Genomic DNA, 21,087 nt, shown 5'->3' with positions numbered 1-21,087 from the left:
ACCATGTTACTTTTCTAACGCTGTTGGATCATTCAAAAACATTCGACACGGTCAACTACACGATTCTCGCCCTGAAGCTCAAAAATCTCTTCAACTTCTCACCGCCAGCATTATGTTTATTGCTTTCATATCTCAGCGATCGATCCCAAGCTGTATGTGCCGGCAGCACTTTATCTAATTATTTACTCATAAAAAAGGGGGTTCCTCAAGGTTCGATTCTTGGTCCACTCCTGTTTGTGTTATATGTCAGTTACCTCCAAAGCGTGTTAAAATACTGTGATGTTCATATCTACGCTGACGATATCCAATTATATTTCAACTGTCCTGTGGTCTCCGCCAACAACTGTATCAGTACCCTCAACTATGATCTTGAAAGTGTAAACAAGTGGGCATGTGATAATTGATTACTTTTAAACCCAAACAAATCCCGATGTATCGTAATTTTAAAGAAGATTCTTGCAATTGACGGCTACGATAATGTAATCCTAAACAACTCAGTTGTAAAATTTGTTAATACTGTAAAAAACCTTGGAGTAATCTTCAATCGAACTTTGACTTGGAATAAAAAAAAAAAAAAAAAATAAATGTAAGGCGCGATAACCTCCGAAGAGATATAAGGCCGAGCTTCTCTTCCAATTTGCGTCGTGCTCCTCTTGATTTTTCCCTACAAATTGGCCGGACGGGACCTACATGTTTTATGCCGACTCCGAACGGCATCTGCAAGGCAGATGAGTTTTCACTGAGAGCTTTTCATGGCAGAAATACAATCGGAGCGCTTGCCAGACACTGCCGAGGGGCGACCCCGCTTAGAAAAATTTTCTTCTAATTGAAAAATCTTATTTCTAAAATTTTGATGTTGCTTTGCCCGGGAGTTGAACCCAGGGCATACGGTGTGATAGGCGGAGCACGCTACCATCACACCACGGTGGCTTGGAATAATCACATATTTAATGCAATAGGCAAGACCTACGGCATGATTCGCTCTCTTTTGAACACTCTACACTTTACCCCAGTGAAAATTCGACTGCTGTTAGCGAAAACATTTCTATTACGAGTACCAACCCTGTTTTATGGATGTGAATTGTATGTCTGTTGTGACAGCCTGTGCCGTAGTAAACTGAATGCCTTATACAACAATATCGCTAGATATGTTTATGGTGTTAAACGTCGTGAACACATATCAGCTTTTGCCAAACAATTATCTTCCATAACGTTAGATAACCTTCTTAAATTAAAATGTCTGACACTTCTACACAGGGCCATTGTATCTGAAGAGCCTAAATAATTCAGGCAACGCCTTCAATTCATTAAATTCCCGCGATCGCGAATCTTACTCAATATGAAGTTCAGCAACCTAACAACTGAGCATCAATTTTTCGTTTTTGCTGTCCGCCTCTGGAACGCACTAACTGTCCGACTTAAAATTATACAGAACACAGTGCGTTTCAAAAACGAGCTGCTACATTACTTCGCGCAATAACTGACATACATGTATATGGCCTTTTAGTTCCAACCAATCTGTTTTTCCTCATCCTCCTGTTTAGCTTTACCCAAGCACTTTTTATGCCATAAATACATATCTACCATCCTGCTCCCATACTCTAATCTTAATGCTACGTGTTACTGTAACATTAATTGAATATTGTAATTAGGCTAAGCTTGATTTAAGATCAAACACTGTAATGTAACTTGTTGTTGTATGTTTGCTTGACAAATAAATAAATAAATCTATTCTGGGTCCAAATAAGCTCGTGTAGCTCGTTGGTGTAGATATCTAAGTATTTACTCAAGTTATCGTGTTAGCGGACAGAGGGACGGACGGACGGACGGACGGACATGGCTCAATCAAATTTTGTTTCGATACTAATAATTTTGATATATGGAAGTCTATATCTATCTCTATTCCTTTATACCTGTACAACCAACCGTTATCCAATCAAAGTTAATATACTCTGTGAGCAAAGCGCGCTGAGTATAAAAAGGCCGATGCAGGTGAGAACGGCACTGAACATGCTTCCCTAAAATGCTCGAGAAAAGGCTCGGCCAAATAACAGCCGATAATGTTACAGCAAAAATACTGAATGGCACAGAAAAGTGGGCACAAATCAGCAACTTCGTAGAAATTACACTCAGAGAAATAAAGCGAGACCTGAATACAGAAACTATAAAATACTCTCAACAAGCAAGAAATAGGGAAAGTTGTCTGAATGTAATTCAATAGTGGTCCCGGCGTAGTTGACGATTCCAAATGGGGTGGTTTTTAGTCCGCGGACTCGCGGTTGCTGCGGCAGCAAATATGATGCATTAAGCATTTTCCATTCCTATACGAAAAAAAGTTTTGATAAAAATAAAATTACTCCCCAATTGGGTTGATGGGCTTACAACATTTCCACTTGAGGCTTCCTTGCGTTAAGAGGCTATTCAAAATGAGAGGTTTAAGGCGAGTACCTGAAGGGGTTAATACCGAAGTGAACCTGATTCATAAACGACAGAGTACTTCCTATATCCGCAGCACTGCCCTAAAGTTTCTTGCAGCGCATGTAGCATCTTTCAAATTTATGCCTATTTCACATGTATGTATGTTTATAAGCCTGACGTCCGCCTTCGTATCGATCGAAGAGCTTCTGAACGTGCTGAAGTATTGGCTTGTGCATCCTACTAAATAACCTTCAAGAATCTTGTTGTTGTTAATAAAAATATAACAAATAGCTTTCACACATAATTTACAATAACACACATTTCTAATTAAATATTAATTAAGTTTGCTATAAATAAAATTTTTATGTTTATGTCAAAATAAATTTTTAGAATCGAACTTCCTATTCGTGATAATAATCACTACGTGGCGACAACACCAACTGTGCTATTAGCATATCTACGCAGCAGGTGGTCTCAGCAAACCAAAGAAAAAATCATTCGGCTAGAAATATGAAACTATATACATACCTAGCATGTCTAACTACCTATGTATGTAAATGTCATTTTTGTGGCTGAATCATAAAATAGGCGCGTGCGCATGCGTAGTTAGCCGCCTTTATAGCAAGGCGCAGTCATTCGACCGTCCGTTCAATATGTCATAACGGCATTATGTTGCATTAAAAAAATTTGCATAAATTTTTAAATTAAAATTGCCAGACACCAAAACAACAATGCATGCAGGCAACAGCGAGACAACAAAGTGCAAGCTAGTCGAGCTTTTTGGGTTGCAGAAAATACAATGGCTGGCTGGCGGGAGGGCCAAAAGTACACAGCAAACACCAAGTGGCAAAGGAAATCCAAGTTGATTGCGAATTGCTCTAATCTTTATTTACACTTTTTTTACTGTGAGGTTAGACTTACTAAAGTTCGATTTGTAAGTACGTCTATTTTGGTAATTACATATGGGCCATTCTACGCAAAATTTTTATGTTTTTTTTTGGGTTTTTATACGTTTATGAAATATAGAAATACATTTTAAGAAACAGGAAGGCATTTCTTGAAGAATGTGCTGATAATATTGGAAGGCGGAAATAACAAGGCGAAGAAAAAAAAAAAAAAAAAACACTCACTTCCCTTCTTCTAGCCATAAAGACACTCCGGAGTGTTAGCGTTGTCGACTGTCCCTTGTCGGATTTTGATACGGCACGTTCCGGTAACAAGCACAAGTACATTGCTAGCTTGATCACCTTGGGTACGATTTAATACGCAACACATTGAACAGGCCATCCCACTTCCACTCCCCTTTATAGCTACTTGTTTCCTTGGCCTTCGGTTAGAGGATTCTGATTAGAAGATTGCTAAGCGCAATACAAAGCTTTACAGTCATGCAGCTTCACCACCCTAACTGTCAACCTTACCTACCCGAGGCGTACCTTAATACAGATATAAATGTATCATACACATAATAAGCACACGAGGCTTTGGTGGCCCCAAGCTCCCCACGGAAAGAGGGAGTTGGAAAACCTAGAAGGTTCAACCTGGTCCTATCAAATTGTTGCTGAAATTATCAAGCTACTAACTGAATGATGTTATATTCCGGAACGAATGGGATCTTTATCCATAGTATAAGGAGAAGATATGTATGAAGATGAGAATGAAGAAGAAGGTGTGGATGAACATAAAGTTTAAAATGAAGATAAAGATAAACATGAAGGTAAAGATTACATTTAAGATGAAGATGAAAACTAAGATGAAGGAGAAAGTGAAGATGACGAAGATGAAGATTAATGTTAAGGACAAAATTAAGATGAAGATAAAGATTGCATCATTGTCATGAAACAAGTTCAATTTTCACATCGTTTCTGCAACAGATGTCGCAGCGCTGTGAAAATAAATTGGCAAGGAACAAAATAGAAGTAGAAATAATGAAGACAAACATACAACCGCTGTGATAGCTGAATGGTTATAGCAGCGGCGCCTAAATGTTGCCGACGAAGGAATTAAGCAGTTCCCGAAATGGAGCTATACAACGAGCTTTGGCAGTTGACTAAATTTTTTCTTTCTTCTATTCTAATTTAAAAATTTTTCCATTTAAGAAAAAAATTAATTATAATATTACTAATGATAAAATAATTATTGTTGAGCCTTGAGCTCGATTCGAACCCGCCATCTTACAAAAAACAAGGCAAAAATTAAGACAAAGTAAAAACGAGGCTAATTGTAGAGTTTTTCTAAGTTAAGCTCATAGTTTTTCAAAAAGAAATTGTTAAGTGAATACTTAAATATATTGTAGCGAATTTACTGCAATTCCCCTTATTTGCAATCTTCTGCTAACGTTCGTATCGTAAAATTGTTGAATAAGTAACTCCAATATGGAATAATGGAAAAATGGCCTTTATTAAAGTACTTCACAATAACACTTATACTTTGCAACGAATAGCTTGCTTAATAAAAAAAAAAACTGATTGATAGCTCAAATGAAACTGATCTATTGCCCGACCGATAGCGTGCTTAACTGAAACTGCCTATATCGCCTCTACAGCTGATGCTTTTATACTCTGTGATTTCCTCGTGGCATCTTCTAGGCGCTTCCAGAATTTTACTTAGTTGGTTATAAATTTCTCAGCTACATCTACAGATGTATAATTTTTATAGCTTCTCTCATACCCCATGCGCTTGTATGTGTGAGCGACACTTCCCCAATCATAATTGCATACCTTTAGGAGCATTTCAGATAAGATATCTGCATGTGCTTGTGCGTTGCTCTCAGCTGCGTGTACCTACATATGTGTAGACATAATGATTGATTCGTTTATGTAGATACATAATGATTGATCTATGGATGTGCATGCAAGGCGCTGCTTAGCATCGGCTTAGAGATGGCAGCACCCCTTAGTTTTGCTAATATTCGTAACAATATGATTTCGGAAGTTTTATTAGAAAACAGAAGCAAACACGATCATGGAAGACCAAAATTATACTTACCCAATTAATTACAACCAAAGCAGTTAAGCTACTTTAAAATGGGTTACAAAGGCTTTCTAATCAACCAGATGCCATACGTAAAACTGATGTTTAAATGTACTCAATAAACACACTTTACAAGGCTGCATTTTTAGTTTGAAACAATTTATTACGCAATTTTTTTATTTTTTTTTTATTACAATTTATTATATGAGAAATTGCGGAATAAATTGCCCAAATGGTATAAATTGCCAATGTGGTGTGTGTTTGTACATATTATAACCTTTTTTAAATTTTTCCCAAATTATGAAATAAATTAAATTAAAATATTGCTTCAAATAAACGTACATACATTTAAAAGCAATTAGCGCAATCCCCGCTTAGTTCATACAAATTAACAACATTGGTTAATTCTTTGTGGCTCAATAAATAGAACAAAAGTAAAAATATCAGTTTCTTTGAAACCTGCTAACAAAAACTAAGGCATGTCGTGGCTGAATGCGTTTGTAACACTTCAAACATCGTAGGAGTGCGGGTTCAAACACCACTCCCGGGAGAAAAGTCTTTGAAGAGATTTACAAGGTATAATCGAAACAGCTATCGCCTTGTGCGTCCTGATGTCACGGCGTTTAAAATTTTCCCAAATTATTAAATAAAATTTCTTTAAAATTAATAAATTATGCTGATTTTCATATATTTAGTATAAGTTAATATAACCATACAAAATTTGCTTTCATTTGCAAAATCTTGTAATAATAGAGAACCAAAGCTGTGTACACCTATTATTTTGTCCATGAGTGTATGTAAGAAAATTTTTCTGAATAGATTGTGGTTCGTTAGTTTTTAATCATATAAAGTAATAACCTAAAGTGTTCATCACAAATTTTTCTGGTTTAAAATGGAATGACCCGTATGCGGTATTAGAGCGGTTACACATATATATTGAATGATATACGTTCATGTGTACTTTTCGTTACCCCATTAGTCACCACCCGCCGTTAGCTTTATTTGATGATGCTTTTTTGCTGCTTTTATGCGGTTCATATTTTTGCAATCATCTTAACAACCCATAAACCCGTGTCATATCAGACATGCATCACACACACAGACACACATGTACACACATTGCTTTAAGTAGTAGCAGCATATAAATATGAATAAAAAATATCTCTTTCCATCGAAAAAGTCCTTTTGATTTAGAATTTTAACCCTTAAATGCGCGTCACCTTGTTTTTGTTGTGTGCACGCACCGGGAAGCACGTCACACTCGACAACTCCCCATGCACTCTGGTGAACCACCCAGTGTATCGCCCATTTATTTTATTATTATTACCATTTAATATTTTTTTTTTATTATTTGCTTTTTCAAAGAAATTTCTCCGGTTACAAATAAAAAAACAACAACACGTACGCGCACATCTCGTACGCCCCACAAAGTTAAAAAGTGAGTGAGTAATAAACGAAATGTGTGAGTACTTTTGTACAAATCGCTTGCCCTTTTAGCAATTCTGATTTATATACAAATTAAATAATAATAGATTTTATTTTTTTGCAATGTATATTCGGTCATAAATAATAAACTCAAATATTGAATGAAAAGTCAAAGTGTAACTAACCGCAATATAAGTTTCTTATAAACCAATAATGACCGTAATTTAGAATTGGGTATGGGAGAAAAGTTTCAGGCCAAGATATTGTAGGGTTGTCTGTCACAAATTAGTCATCAAAAAGGCCATTAAAGTTTTGATAATGTTTCAGCATGGTCAAAGAAGAATAAATTTTACCAGAAAATTTTATATTTTATTTTAGATTGATTACGTAATTTATTTACACTGCCCTCTCGTGACGTAAAAACAAAATGGTATACCAAAAGCATCAATGGAAAACGTCATCGATATTTTGACCTGTAACGAGAGGTTGCAATTTTGTTTAAGTACTTAAAATATTCACAAAAGCTTTAACAAAAGATCAGCTCGTGTAAGGCCAGATATAGTCTATTATTCAGGAGAATGCTGTTGTTGTTTTTCTAACGATAATGGCATTCCCGCAGGTTTTGGGGAGTATTGTTCTCGTTGACGGTACTTTGCCCTATATTGATCCAGTATTTTCCGGTAAAAAGCACCATAAAAGTATAAGCCTGACCACTTCGGGAACGATTTATTATGACCACATTAGGCCATCCCGCCCCCACTAGCTAGTTCCATGATGAACTTAGGGTCCCCACAACCTCGCCTGATAAAAAAAAAACAGATTTCGTCACGTATGAGTGACGTTGAAAATTGGGTTGGAGAAGCTATAAATTGCACTGGAATCCCCTTGAAACGGTTGAGCTACACAACCCCTCGAAACAGTTGGTTATTTTAGTTACCTCTTACGACGGGTATATTCTAAGCACCCTTACCCGCTGGGGATAGAACATCATCAAAGGACGATGTATGAACGTTCTGCGAGGCTTGAAGTCGATGCTTACTTATCGATGTTTATCAATGATATACCGAAACATTGATGCATCGTGTGCTTCATTGTGCTGGACTCGAACCAAATAGTGATTGCTGTAGTTGTTTTGACCTCAAAAACGCTTACCGAAGGTTTAGAGGAGCGTGCGAATGTTCTTTGCCGTCTATGAATCCAGAACCCTCCGGTACTAAAATATTCTGGTCCTGAATCGCCTGCCACGGGAACGATTTTTCTAGCCCCTTGAGCCTTCGGATCTGTGGATTTAAATCGCCTCTCAAGACAGACACGCCCTTCTACGGTAATACTTAAAGCTACTTACTTAACCCGCCGTGAGCCCGACCTAAATTGTCTGGTTGAATAGCGCGATGTGAATGCTATATCACTCAACCTAAGTGAACGTAACACTTAGTAAGCGTTGCGCTTAAAAATTCATCCATTCGCTCTTTTATTAAAACAATTGTCTACGTCGTTAGTGAGATCTATTTCGATGTATGTCGTTTAGAGTACACGTGATCAGATTTATTTCATATATTGCAATAGTTTCAAAATAAATTCTTGTTCTTTGCTTTAACGGACTTGCCATGCGAAACAGCACTGAAGCTTCCTCTCTACTTTAGTGATTCCATACTTATACACCTTTCTATGCTACAGAGTCTCCTGCGAAGACAGTCTAGCGGTGAAGGGGCTTACGCCGATCGCATATGATACTAATTGGTCAGATGGGAGCGGGGCAACCGCACTCACCTGACAGATGTGGCCGAATGCGATCGGTAACCAGGAACTCTCACCTACAAATCCAGGGTGTCATGCGTCACCGTGCCCATTGGACTGGTTTGCAGCCAGGAGGTCCACAACACCGGCTGTATTATAACGGCGCCTCCCCTACTCCGGGTCACCTTGGGGAGTAACCATGGTCTTACCGCGTCAAGGGGCTCTGCCGCGGCGGACAAACCCGGTTCCCCAAATTAAAACATTGACAACAACGCTTGCCACGTCAAGCAAGTTGTCGTAAGCACAAAAAGGAACAACAACAAAAAAAAAGAACAATAAAAGCGCAACAAAGAAAACGGGCTCCAAGAAGAGCAGCGGGTAGAGAAGCGGTAGGCCACGCACGCACTCCAGGCAATTCCTGGACAGCCTCACGAGAGAGGAGGCAATGCTCTTCTTAGAGCATCAGAAGGATGAATCCCCCTACACAAGCACTGGAGTGTACACTCTTAAAACCGCGAACCCCAAGGGCAACACCAAAACCCAAGGAGAGCAGCGCGGGCTCGAAGACCATTCCAGCCAGGAAACAGAGAAACCGCGATCCCCAGTGGACCCCTATCCACTGGTGAGCAGCGCGGGCAAGGTAAACAAGGAGAGCAGAAGGCGGCGGCAGGCAACAAACCCGCTATCCATGGATGCCCCAGTACCTCCATTGCGCAGCGCGGGCCGCAAGGGAAAACAAAAGAATTGACTGCCGGAGAGCGAGAAAAGGTGACAAAGAGAAGCTACGACGGTGCATCCAAGCACGAAAACCACCACCCTAGCAGTCCCTCTAGAGGGACGAGTAAGTCTAGGCCCTCACCGTCGGAGCATGACTCAGGTAGCAGCTCACAGAGCAACTATGGAAATTCCCAGGAAGGCAGCAGTAAAGAACGGAACCCGGAGGAGTGGAAGCGGCCTAACAGAAGGCACAACAGAGGCAGACAACCTGCACTTCCACCACGGGGCAGTCCAGGAGCGCTGGATAATAAGAGGCGCTTTGAAAAGAGTGGGGCTGGGGTAAAAAGATATCTCCGATATCTCGAGGAAGGCCTGTCGCCCAGGGAGGCAAGAGCCAGGGCAGATGAGCGCAGGCATGAACCAGACCACGGGCAGAGAAAAGCCAATGCTCAAAGAGGAAGCAAAGAAGGAAGAAGAACACAGCCAGCGGCAGCTGACCAGCATGCGCCCGCTCCCGCTGAAAAGCATAGGATCGGGCAAACTATGACGGAGGAAACTCCAAGTTCAAAGAGGCAACGGGCCCACGCTCCCAGGAACACTTCACATACGGGCAGGGATAATATAGCCAGGGCGACTGGGATACCCGCTGAGATTGCACCAAGGCAGCAGAGCTATTCGGAAGCCCTTAGGGGTATCCGAATGGCTGTTCTGCCCAGTAACTACCCAGCGGAGGCCCTAAGTCAAGAGGACCTGACGAATATCCAAGAGCTCATAATGGACGGAGTTTTCAGGGGATGTGAGTATGCCCTAGTTTTTTGCGGGGTATACTTCCGAGCAGGGCTCCTCCTCGTAGACTCCTAGGACGAGAAAACGGTTAAGTGGCTCGTTGAAGTGATACCGACGCTTGAGGGGTGGCCAGGACCACAATTATGCACGAGACGCGGGGATGAAATACCGCCAACGCATAATGTTACTATGTTCCTCCCCAGAAGTGCGGAACGCCCCAAAGAGTTTGCGTTACGGCTCCTCGTCAACCAAAATGAGGGCCTCAGGACGCAGAGATGGCGCGTTATTAACTGTAGCGCAGAGAAAACAGGCCTATGTCTCGACGTGGGCATAGACGAGGAATCGTATCAAATTATACGCAGGAACGGATTTCAGCTGCAGTATAGGCAAGGCCTGGTCCTAGTGAGGCCCTGGAGGCAGAGGCAACCCGGGAATAATGAGAAGCCGGAAGACAAGGCGGAGGCAGAGGGCGCCGACAGAGGCGAGCTGTCGGACGAGAATGTGACGAACGCGAGCACCGATACCATCAGAGCTCGCAAGACCACAAACCCTCCCACCGCAGCAAGCAAGAAGGACACAATCGTGCAGCCTGGGGATGAAAGAGAAATCCCCACCACACAAGAGCTTATCCAGGGCTTCGACCTCGAAGAGCTGGAGCTGAATAGGCGGGACGAAAGCGAGAGCGGTTTGTCGAATGACGATGATCCGATGAGGCCTGCCGGCCAAAATTACCGGCACAAGCATAAAAATAGCCCAGATAAACCTCCATCACGCCATTGCAGCCTCGGCTGTACTGGTGAGGAGGTTCGCCTCGGATGATCTGAGCATCGCCTCATTCTCATTCAAGAACCTTGGGCTTACAGGGGACAGGTGAGTGGCCTTAATGTGAGTAATAACAAAGTTATTTGGGATCTCTCACAGCAAAGAATAAGAGCATGTGTAATGCTTAAAGCAAATATTAACTATTTTTGCATTACAGAATTTTTAAGTCGGGATCTGGTGGCGGTGCAGATCGAGGCACGGTTGAATGGAGACAACACCAGCATTGTGCTGGCCGCAGCCTACTTCCCGGGGGACGACAGCACAGTCCCTCCAGTTAACGTGCAGAAGCTGGTGGAGCACTGCAGAAGAGCGAAACTTCCGTTGGTCATAGGAAGCGATGCTAACTCCCACAACACGGAGTGGGGCAGCTGTGATACAAACCAAAGGGGTGAGTGTTTACTAGAATATATAGTTAGCAACGATTTGAATATATATAACGTCGGGAGCAAACCGACGTTTGTTACGAGAGTCAGGGCAGAGGTCCTAGATATAACACTTGGCAACAACCTAACTGAGAATATGATCTCGAAATGGAGAGTCTCAGAAGAACCCTCCCTATCGGAACACAGGATCATAAGGTTTGAGCTGGGTGCTGTATCGGGACAATCCGGCCCCAAAAGAAATCCCAGGAAAACAGACTGGGGCAGCTGCAAAAGTATTATAGAGGCTAACGCGGATAGTCTCAGAAATAAGAGCAGAAGCACTAACTGTACTGAGTTAGAGGGCAGAGTGGATAGAGCAAATCAGATAATGATAGATGCCTACAACTCCAGTTGCCGACTCTTCCGAGTTAAGGATAAGAAGGCAACCCCCTGGTGGTCGCATGACCTGACACTACTAAGGAAGAAATTCAGGAAACTCTTAAACGGGGCAAGAAGAACCGGCAACTGGGAGGAATACACTCAAAATCTAACAAAGCACAATAAAGAGATAAGGAAAGCTAAGAGGGAAAGTTTCAGAAATTTCTGTGAGGGAATTTCTAGCACACCTGCAGCGTCAAGGCTCCACAAGGCCTTATCCAAAGAGCAGAGGAAGATTAACCTAGCGATTAGGCTCCCAGACGGTACCTATACCGGAATGGTGGATGAGTGAGCGAAGGCCCTGCTACAAACGCATTTTCCGGGTGCCTCTCCGCAAGTACCGGAACCTGTGTTCCCCAGAGTGAAACCAACCCCATCAGACTGGCAATTGGCCAACTCCCTCTTCAGTGAGGCCAAAGTCAGATGGGCAGTGGAATCCTTTGAGAAATACAAATCTCCGGGGGTGGATGGCATCTAGCCGGCGCTAATGCAGCAAGGGACACAGATTATTCCACATATGGCCAGGATCATGAGAGATAGCCTGGCACTGGGATACATACCCATGATGTGAAAAAGAGCAAAAGTAGTTTTCATACCAAAAGTAGGAAAAAAGGACTATTCACAAGCAAAGTTCTTCAGACCAATAAGCCTAACTTCCTTTGTCTTGAAGGCAATGGAAAAGATATTAGACCAAGAAATTAGGTCGAACGCCCTCAAGAGCTGGCCCCTACATCATAGCCAGTATGCGTACAGAGCGGGTAGATCCACGGTCCAATTAACATCTGAAATACAGAGGGCGATCGAAACAGAGGAAACAGTGATTTGCGCTTTCCTTGACATCGAGGGTGCCTTTGACAACACATCTCACGAAAGCGTAAACATAGCACTGCAGAAAAGAGGAATTCAGATGCCAATCCAGAGATAGATTGACAATCTACTCCGCACAAGAATCGCTGAAGTCCATGTAGGCAACAGCGCAGTTAAGGTTAATACCACGAGGGGGTGCCCTCAAGGAGGTGTTCTATCACCCCTTCTGTGGAGCCTAGTAGTGGATGAGCTCCTACAAAAGCTATCTGACAGTGGCATAAGATGCCAGGGATATGCTGACGACATCGTCATAATTGCAAGGGGTAAATTCGAGAGTACTCTCTGTGACATAATACAGAGAGCATTGAATATTACAAAGGGATGGTGTGCCAGTGTGGGGCTTAACGTCAACCCATCTAAAACGACCATCATCCCTTTCACCAGAAGAAGGGCCCTAACAGCCGTGAGAGCAATTACAATAGATGGCGTGGCACTAGAACATGGAACCGCGGTAAAATACTTGGGGGTCATTTTTGACACCAAGCTCCTATGGAAACAGCACTTCGACTCCATGAGAGCTAGGGCCACGAGGTCCATCATGGTATGCAAACGTTTAGCAGGCAAATCATGGGGCTGTAGCCCGCATGTGCTAAGATGGATACCATGATAGTAAACCCTATGATAAAATATGGTTCGATAGCCTGGGCATCGAGAACAACTCGGGCGACGACGAGGCAAGCACTGTCAAAACTTCAGCGCTGGAGGCTATCCTCGATCTCACCCCGCTGCATATATCAATAGAGCAGTCAGCCAAGCGAACCCTCCTGAATCTTGCTAAGGAGGGCTCGGGCATAGGTAAAGTCATATCGTCCCGAAACATGGAGGAATTGAGAGAGAAGATCCCAATCTCTCAACTCCCGAGGGATTATATCCTCAGGCAGATAGTCTATGAGAGAAGGTATAAAGTAGAACTGGGAGACAAGGGTACGTGGGAGGAAAGCAGAATTGAGTACATTCATCAGTTAAATATAATAGTATGGTATACCGATGGTTCGAAGACGCCAGAGGGGATTGGATCTGGAGTCATTGGACTCAGAGCAAAGATATCAACGCCTCTGGGAGCACACCCGAGCATTTTTCAAGCGGAAGTATTCGCTATAAGCCAGTGTGCTGACATGAACCTTCAGCGCGAATACTCCAATGAAACAATTGCCATACTCAGTGACAGTCAGGCCGCCCTCATGGCGATCTCGGCGTCTGAAATAAAATCAGCACTAGTCCTTGAGTGCGTTGAAAAGCTAAATCAACTAGGAGCACACAACAAACTGTTGTTGGCCTGGGTTCCTGGCCACAGGGGAGTGGAGAGCAATGAGCAAGCGGACAGCCTAGAAAGAGAGGCAGCAACGACACGACCTATTGGTCCTGAGCTGTTCCTGCTAGTAGGCCCGCAGGAAATCAGAGGGCATCTATTAGTAGAAGAAAGGGAAAAGAGGGAAGAACACTGGCGCAATATGCCAGGCCTGAGGCAATCTAAGTTACTGTTAGGGTGCTACAATACAAATCGATTTAGGGCATTAGTAGGCCTCTGGAAAGATAACCTAAGGATCCTAACAGCTATTCTTACAGGAAATTGCAGACTGAACAGCCACATGGAGAAGCTGGGCATACTATCGTACAACACATGCCGATTTTGTGATCTATCAGCGGAGACGGCGGAACATGTACTCCTGGAATGTGACGCAATCTCAAGACGTAGGGCTAAGTTTTTGGGCTCACCATGGCCAGAGCATTCTCATATTAAATCACTCAAGCCAGGTGAACTGCTAGGGTTCATCAGGGAAGTAGGCTTGGATGAGGTGCTGTGAAGCAGTTGAGGGTACAATAGACCTATGGTCGCAGTGCGATCCTCAATTAATTATCTATCTATCTATGCTACAGAGTCCGAGGGAAAATGGTGTTTTATTCATTGTGATATGATACCGAAGCATGGTAAACAGTTAGATGGGTTGGTCCCCATACGATATAAGAAAGTTGAGAAAGTCAGCCCTAAAATTGAAGCCTTTTCGAGAAGGTATCGGATGTTGCAATAAACTGAAAGGCGATGTAGGTAGTACAATAACAAAAATTTAATGGTCCTGGGTTTTAACGTAGTAGGGAGAGGAAATGTTTGGTACTATTTTGCAAATCTGAAAAGTAAAGGGAAAGGGAACTTAAAGAAAAGGGAGAATAATAGGGTAATGGTTTGAGCGAGAATATGGGTAATGGTTTGAGGAAATTAGAACATAAGTTTAACAAAAAGAGTAAGAATAATATAAGGATAAGGGTAAAAGTGAGTGAGTGGGATTTAAATAGGAGTAATAGAAGGAAGAGTACGAGGAAATGGTGTGGATTTACGAATAATGAAATGCATTGGGATATCGAAAGGGTCGATTAAGATAAATTGGGAAGAAGCAGAGGGGAGAAAAAGTCAGAGCGGTGGAAAAGGGTAAAAGAGGGGGTGGCAGGTGGACATAAAGAGAAAGTCGGCACAACCTCTGTTGGGTTTACTCATAAGGCTGGAAGTATTTAATGTTGCTCTATACGTTTTCAAGGTTAGCCAGTACTGTTTAAAGTAACGATTTTATAGACAAAATAAAAAACTTTTTGGCATCAGGTAAATCTTCAACTTCTGATTTTTTAAAGCATCGTTGCAAGAAAATCTGCCGCTATATGTTTCTACATCGCCCACTTTTTTCAGCTTAATGGGACCATCTTTCGGCGTTCGGTCTACATACACTCCAAAATACTCATCCGCATCTTTACGATTTGGTCCAAATCGAAATCAAGCGACAGCTTAAATATGCCTTAGTTGTGGACAATGTGATACTCTGAAGATCCAGTCATTCACTTTCGCTGACTAAAACGTTATTATTTCCCCTAAGTCACTCCGTAATTCAGATGCAGTAAAATAATGCCCACGAAATTAATGCCAAATAACGGAAGTAATGCCATCGTACCTCATTTCTTTAAATAAGTACCCCCAGACAGCAGGCGTTATATTCCATATCGTTACTGAGGTATTCCTGCTGTCAAAGGCGACCTAAAACCAAATCCAAGTTTTCAAGGAAGACGCTGGGAGGGGATTGAGTTTGAAGTTAAAATGAAAAGTTACTTAATATTTTGTGATTCATGAAAGTGAAAATTTGTTTAAAAGTCTAATTTGGAAGAGCACAATTCAGTTAACTAAATAATTCACTTCAATGTCAAGTGAAAGAAAAAGTTATAGACAATTGGAATACAATTAGTACCAACGAACTAACAGACAATGCTATTAATTTATACAATAGACATAATAGCAACAATAAAAAGTTGTTGTAAGAAATTATGCAAAATTAAGTGAAATAGACGTAAAATCGTAATTAAAGTGAAATGACATGGCAGCGTACAAATAATTTCACAAAATATTTGAACAGAGGCTAGACAAAGTTCTAGCGGGTTTTAATCGTATGCCAATACATATGTGCAATATGTTCACCGAATACGGAATTCCAAAATAATGACAAAAAGTAGCAACAAATTGACGGCAGCAATGAAAAGATTGAAATATCAGAGTACAAAATGAAAATATTTACACATATATATATATATATATATATATGTGGCTTCGTAAATATATATACGTTACACTCGAGCAATTATGAAAAAGGCCGTAAGCTATGAAAAAATAATAAAAAAGGTTGAAATAAAAAAAAAAAAAATAAAACAAAAAAATAAATAAAATAGAATAAAAAAAAATAAAACAAAAAAAATTTAAAAAATATGATAAATAAAATTTATAAAAAATATAGTAAAATAAATTAAATTAAAAAAAAAAAAAAAAAAAATAAAACAAAAAAATATATAAAATAGAATAAAAAAAAATAAAACAAAAAAAATTTAAAAAATATGATAAATAAAATTTAAAAAAAATATAGTAAAATAAATTAAATTAAAAAAATAATAAAATAAAATAAAATAAAATAAAATAAAACATAAATAAAGTACTATAAGAAAAATACAAATAAAATAAAAAATTATTTAAATTAGATAAAAATAAATAAAATAAGATAAAATAAAATAAAATAACATAAAATAAAATAAAATAAAATAATATAAACCTAAAAGAAACCAAGTATGGGTTTACTATTAAATCTCCACATCTGAGGCATTAAAAACTGTCATACTTGCTATATATGGATGACATTAAGCTATATGGCGCAAACGAGCGTCAAATAAACACACTGCTGAGCTTACAGAGGATTTTTCAAATTATATTAGAATGTCATTTGGAATTGATAAATGCCGCAGACTAAGTGTAGAAAACGGGAGTTCTGTACTGCGAAACTTTCAGCTATGCGACAGCCAGAGGATAATGGCATGTCTGAAAGTAAATGTTACAAATACCTTGGTTTGCTTCAGGCTCGAAGGATCCAGCACAGTGAAATAGTGCTGATCACAACAAATGAATACTTGGATAGGGTCAAGAGCTTACTTAAGTCATGCTTAAATGGAAACAACCTTTTTAAAGCCATTAATATATACGCGATTCCCGCACTCACGTACACTTTCGGAACAATAAAGTGGCCGGACACAGATTTGGAGAGCGTGAAAAGAGCAACAAGGACGCTACTAACAAAAATTGGTGTCCATCACTCTAAATCTGCGATAGAACGCATCGACTTGCCACGCCAGGATGGTGGCCGAGGCATGGTAGATATAAAACATTTGCACAAGAAATGTGTTCATAAGCTACGCATATACTTCCAAAACCAACACAGCTCCCTCTTAGAAACGATACGCAAGGCAGACTTGAAGAATTTTCCACTAAACCTACATGATGTTACGACGCACCGGCTCCAGTCCGATCGAAAGCACATACAGTCTCTGATACAAGAGTGGAAAATGAAAGCTATTCACGGAAGACACGCATATACTCTAGAACATGCAGAAGTGGACAAATCAGCATCCAATGAGTGGTTAAGTCACTCTGGTATTTACGCTGAAACCGAGGGGTTCACGCTGGCCATCCAAGACCAGTTATTGCAACAAGGAACCACAGCAAATATGTAATGCGAGCTCCTATTGAAAATGATAATTGTAGATGGTGCCAAAGACAACCCGAAACCATTCACCACATAACCGGTGCATGTGCTACATTGGCGGCTACCGAATATTTAGCAAGGCATAACCAGGTAGCAAAGATCGCACATCAAACACTAGCTCTGCGTTATGATCTAATTACAGCGGAATGCCCATACTACACATATACCCCAGACGCAACGCTAGAAAACAGCGCTTTCAAAATGTATTGGGACCGGTCTATTCTAACAGATCGCGGCATGCCACACAACCGACCTGATATAAGGGTCGTAAATAAGCAGGAGAATCAGGCTTACGTAATAGACATAGGTGTTCCAAATACACACAACCTACAGGAGTGCTATGCGGAGAATCTCAGAAAATATCAAAGACTGGCACACGAGATTAAGGAGATGTGGAAACTCCACAGAGTCGACATAATACCTACAATAATATCCTCAACTGGAGTTATCCAAAAATCACTAATCTGTAGCCTTGAGAATCTTCAACCCACCGAAAAGCGACAAGCGATAAAGAAGGCCGTTATTTTATCGACAAGCTCTATAGTTAGGAAATTATTAAGCATACACTAATCTACGATGATTTATACAAATTTAAAACCTGATACATATCTAATTGTTTATAGAAAATCTTACCAACAACTGTATAACCAAATCAATGTAACTAGTTAATAGAATTAAATAGCATTAACTATCTTGTTGTTTATAATCCATATTTAATGTAAACCGGCAAAGCAGACAATTTTAAATAAAATAGAATAAAATAAAATCAAACAAAATTTAACAATATTAAATTAAAACAAAATAACATAAAATTCAGTAAAATAAAATAAAAGAATGTAAACAAAAAAAAATTAATTAAATTAAATATAAGTAAAATAACATTAGAAAAAGAAATAAATAAAAGTAATAAAATATAAACTAAGTACAATAAGAAAAAAAAAAATAAAATAAAATAAAATAGAATAAATAAAAATATAATAAAGTGGGATAAAATAAAGTAAAATTAAATAAAATAAAAAAATAAAATTGTAAGATCATAAATGCAACCATGTCAACTAATTAATAGAATAAACAAAAATACATCACTGTAAAGGGAGAAGAGAGAAGATGGTGGACTTCCGGTTCATTATTGATTTGACGACTGAAGAATAAAGTATTAAGATAATTAATCCGGACGTTTCTGCTGTTTTATTAAACATCGAAGGTATAAATCAGGTGTGTTAACGAACCTCGCTCTCTATTATAAACAACTATTTTGTAAAATGGATGCTCGAGAAGGCATTATTAAAGTTTTAACTGAAAATAATATGGATTTTCCTCCTACTTCCAACATTATACAATTACGCAGATTACTGCAAAATATAGTTGGCGTGGGAGATAATAGCTCCGCAAATACGACGAACACCACTCCGAACACAAATATATTGGAGAACATTCCGGACGAAATGAATGAGATAAATGCTGCCGTTTCTATTGAGTCCTCTGCCGCCATTGCCGTTACCGCCGTTTATACTGCAGCCACTGCCGTTCCAACTGCCTCTACTACCGATGTTTTGGTTGAATTCAACACCTGCTGTTTTTGCTGCCGCCCCATCAAACCCTGCCCCAACTGACTCAAGAGCCACGACCATAAGTGTGGATGACGAACTGGTGGCGGTACGAAAACGTATGGAAATGTTAAAATTAATGAATGAAATCGACGAGCTAAGAGCTAGTACTGGGGTACAACAGAAACTTAACTGGATTTTGCCGATATAGAGCATGCTATGCCCAAGTTCAGTGGTGATGATATATCAGTGACGGTGGCACATTTTCTTCAAGATTTCGAAGAAGTAATGGAGTCGTCAAGAGTAGACGAACGATTTAAATAGCTGGCTTTTCGTCGCTGCCTCGTGGGAACAGCCAAGGTTTTCCTTAGCACCACCAAAGCGTTAAGTTATGCCGAGGTAAAAAATGCCCTTAAGACGGAATTTGACGTGCCGATACAGAGGAACGAAGTTTATAAGATGTTGGCAAGACGCAAGTGGGACAAAAAGAGCGAGTCATTAAATTGCTACGTTCTATTGATGCAGGCAATAGGAAATCGGGCAAATATAGGCGAAACAGAAATCATCGATTTCATAATAGACGGCATAGGCAATGTAGTGCCAAATGCATATCTACTGTTACCGGCCAATACACTGTATGAGTTGAAGGTATTAGTGAGCCGTTTTCAAAGAAAATATTTCACAGTAGAACCAGACTAATATTTGTTAGAAATTAACTTATACTGTATCGAGATCGATTACAGTATCAGATTGGCCGAGCGGTAACTCTGAACACAAATAGCGAATTGTATTAGATTAGGTATTAGATTAAGAAATGTATGACAGTAAAAATAGAAATTAAGATAATGTATCGAGGCCGATACAGTTTCGGGCTGCCCGAGTTGTAAGATCATAAATGCAACCATGTCAACTAATTAAAAGAATAAGCAACAAGTAAGGAAGGCTAAGTTCGGGTGTAACCGAACATAACATACTCAGTTGAGAGCTATGGAGACAAAATAAGGAAAATCAATCTGGGGTAACCCTGGAATGTGGTTGTATAACATGTGTATCAAATGAAAGGTATTAAAGAGTATTTTAAGAGAGAGTAGGCCATAGTTCTATGGATGAACGCCATTTAGGGATATCGCCATAAAGGTAGACCAAGGCTGACTCTAGAATTTGTTTGTACGATATGGGTATCAAATGAAAGGTGTTACTGAGCATTTTAAGAGGGAGTGGGCCTTAGGTCTATCGGTGGACACCTTTTCGAGATGTCCCCATTAAGGTGGACCAGGGGTGATTCTATAATGTGTTTGTACGATATGGGTATCAAATGAAAGCTGTTAATGAGTATTTTGAAAAGGAGTGATCCTTAGTTCCATAGGTGGACGCCGTTTCGAGATATCGCCATAAAGGTGGACCAGGGGTGTCTCTAGAATGTGTTTGTACGATATGGGAATCAAATGAAAGGTGTTACTGAGCATTTTAAGAGGGAGTGGGCATTAGGTCTATAGGTGGACGCCTTTTCGAGATATCGCCATTAGGGTGGGCCAGGGGTGACTCTAGAATGTTTGTACGGTATGGGTATCAAACGAAAGGTGTTACTGAGCATTTTAAGAGGGAGTGGGCATGAGGTCTATAGGTGGACGCCTTTTCGAGATATCGTCATTAGGGTGGGCCAGGGGTGACTCTAGAATGTGTTTGTACGATATGTGCATCAAACGAAAGGTGTTACTGAGCATTTTAAGAGGGAGTGGGCATTAGGTCTATAGGTGGACGCCCTTTCGAGATATCGCCATTAGGGTGGGCCAGGGGTGACTCTAGAATGTTTGTACGATATGGGTATCAAACGAAAGGTGTTACTGAGCATTTTAAGAGGGAGTGGGCATTAGGTCTATAGGTGGACGCCTTTTCGAGATATCGCCATTAGGGTGGGCCAGGGTGACTCTAGAATGT

This window comes from Eurosta solidaginis, chromosome 5 (assembly GCF_040869045.1).
Source record: "Eurosta solidaginis isolate ZX-2024a chromosome 5, ASM4086904v1, whole genome shotgun sequence".
Taxonomy (NCBI): Eukaryota; Metazoa; Arthropoda; class Insecta; order Diptera; family Tephritidae; genus Eurosta; species Eurosta solidaginis.
Note: the sequence above shows the minus strand (reverse complement) of the source record.